The following is a 3,276-nucleotide window of genomic DNA, read 5'->3' on the forward strand; positions in this document are numbered from 1 at the left end:
TTCAAAAGCTTTTGTAACTAGAATTTAGGGTTTGTCAATTAAGAAAACTCCATAATTCCCATACCCCAAAATAAGTTTCACTCGAGATATACTATACACATACATTTATGCACGGTGTTTCTGTTCACTCTTTCAGAACTTAAGGTTCATCCTTACGACTCGAAATCATATCGAATCGGGGTTCGTACCCGATTTCAGAAATAAAATGAAGGAGTAAAATGAGATTTTGAAGAAGTACTTTTGGTGTATTCTTATATATAAATGTTGTCACACTTTTATACAACATATTTGACCCCCTTTGTCACACTTCACGTTACTTCTTCCCTTGTCAAATGTCATTTTTCATTACAGTTGTGCAAAAAAAAAAGGAAAGTGGATGCTAGCAGATTCAAACATATGGTTTTATGAAATAAAAAAAGATTGAGGTTTGAAAAGTGGAGAAAACCAAATTAAAACAAGAAGGTGTTCTACTGTCTCAGGGTGCAGGACTCAAGAGCATCATAAATACAAGATATGAACACTGAAATTCCAGTCCAAACATACTGCTCACAAACAGTTCGCTTCATGGACGCCCATATAGGGGAGCAAGTGGAGGCTCAAGCCCCCCTTAGAAATTAGAACTTCCTTGCTTTTAGTACTTTTTTTCTTTTCAAAAATGTAAAAAGATTTCTTCTCCAGCCATTAATGAATAAGTTATTAAAAATCTCAAACTTCAATAACTAATCTGTACTGAAATAGGTTTCTATGGGGAAAATATGAGCCCCTCCCCTCCCCCTTAAAATTTTGCATATGGGCGCCCATGGTTTGGTTGTCAGCATTCCATGGTAATCCTGTATTTATCATGCACAATTGGTAGAAATTTTCTGTGAGAAAAGGCTGGCAAAATTTTCGTTTCCACTGTTTATTTAAGTCATCCATACAGTCTCCAATTAACTTTTAAAAATGCATATTATGCACATAATAAATATTAACAAATTGAACGGTTTCCTTTTGGTACAAGTTTACAAAAACAAACTTGGAGGAAACAAACACTTATTAAAAATCCTTCAGTTCCACATCCTATTCCCCTAAACCAGTCCACATTGGTCCAGAAAATGATATTCATTCGGTCGAGGCGGTAATTCAAAAATGCAACCACTTTGAGAGTAGTAGTTCCGTGCAGAACATTCTTTTCTTGCACAAAAGGAAACATTATGACAAACACTATACATAAAAATGCTATATAAATTGAAAACAAACCTAAAAAACATACAACCGAGACCTCTGGACACATGAGGATTTTTAGCCACATTTGGAATCGAGCCAAATTATTTTACAATACAACTCGATATTCGGCAGCTCTGACCGTTTTCCCGAAACAGAGCCAACATCTCAAGATTCTCAAAATTGCACCGAAAACGGGGAAGCTACGGTGACATTGTAGTAGACAAGTGAGTTCTTAATTGTCCTGACATTCCATCCTGATAAAAAATATTTTGTCCTGATATTCTTTATTTTTATTGAAAAATATGTATTTGTCTCATCTAGAACACATTAGCGCCAATTACGCACCAAAAACAATTTCTTTTGCTAAATAAGCAAACAGTTCTCTCAGAATTTGTTCCATGCAAGCACCAATTTTTTGATTCTGTGGACATAGGCGGCTCGTACGAGGGGGCAAGGGGGGCAAATGCCCTCTCACTTTCAACAGTAAAGGGACTTTGCCCCTCCACTTTTCTAAGTTTGAATGAAAAATGATTGTGATGATCTGTTCACGTGTTTAAAGAAACAACTGACTTATTAAGTGCTTGTTTCATGCTTTTTTCACGTTATTGTTTCGTAAAAATTAAAATGGAACTTTGATTTTGGAGGGAATCTTCTGTTGCAATCTGATCTCGCTTTTTGAGTCCGTTTCTGGGATAATTTTTGGAAGAAGGTCAATCCATTAGTAACGACGTGAAAATTCAATTGCCCAATTTTTGAAGAAAAAAATTTAGGTTTAAGGGTGTGTGCCCCCCCCCCCCAAACCTGCACCTTCTTTGACCCCCCACTTCTTTGGGGCACCAGCCGCCTATGTCTGCAGATGAGCATTCGGAGGAGAATCTTAAATGTTGTATTTTGCAACAGTAAAATAACTTGCTGCATTTCACAAGAAATTCTGGATGAAGTTATTGCGATATGCACATTTCTTTTATGTATTTTTCAACTTTTGCATTACAAAAAACTACATGGAAAAGTGATCAAAATATTTTACAAGTTTGCTTATTCACAATTTATCTAAAACCTCTCCATAAAACATGATTAATGTTAAGAAAAAAAATATTTACAACAGGCGACGATTTTGGTGAATTTTACATACTTGCCAACTTTCAAAGAAAAAAAAAACAGGAGATTCCACTAGTAGTATATAGGTGACTCACCAGCGACATATCTGCACAACAGAATTATTAAATTATGCTTTTAAATAACATCAATAGTTAATTTAAAGTAAAATGGGGATTTTTCGCAGATGTAAGCTAATTGGAAGCAGCAAGAAAAATATACTGCAAAGGAATTTGCTTTAAGTTTTGTACATTCCCCAGTCTCTACCCAAAAAGTAGCTACAAAAATTTAATTACTAAAATTTGGTAAAATCCGAAAAAAAAAATCAATCAATATATAGTGAAAATAAAATATAAAATAAGTAGTTATAGGGTAGTACATGTTAAAATAACTTCAAACTTTCAAAATAGTTGAAATATTCTCAAGATGCAAAAGGATTGAAATCTGCTGCCATTTTCGGCAAAGCACGTGCTTCGTTGAACGTGCAATGTGGGAAGCTTCCAAAAAATTAATTTTTACTAAATGAGTCATTAATAGGAAAAATTCTTATTTCCTGATATTGGTAGACTAGAAAAGGGCGCCATCTATTGAGAAGAAAGTGAAGCTTTTTTATGATTGACTGAAAAACTGCAAAAACGGGAGAAAATCGTAAAAAACGGGAAATCGGGAGATCGAAGCAAAAAACGGGAGTCTCCCGTTAAAAACAGTAGAGTTGGCAATTATGATTTTAAAAAGCCCCGTAACTTCCCCTCCAGCAACCCCAATAACCGAAAGACTCGCATATAACATCAATATTCAATAATAAACATAGGTAATAAACATGTGATTTTTTTTATATAAAAATACAAATGGAGGAGTAAATGCAGAACTTTGGCCAATAACAATTCACAAAAGACCTCGATCGATCATTAAAAAAACGTAATCACAGAAGTAGAAAGCCGTTTTATCTGTCTTGTTACAGGCATTACGACAAAT

Source organism: Uloborus diversus, unplaced genomic scaffold (genome assembly GCF_026930045.1).
Source record: "Uloborus diversus isolate 005 unplaced genomic scaffold, Udiv.v.3.1 scaffold_13, whole genome shotgun sequence".
Taxonomy (NCBI): Eukaryota; Metazoa; Arthropoda; class Arachnida; order Araneae; family Uloboridae; genus Uloborus; species Uloborus diversus.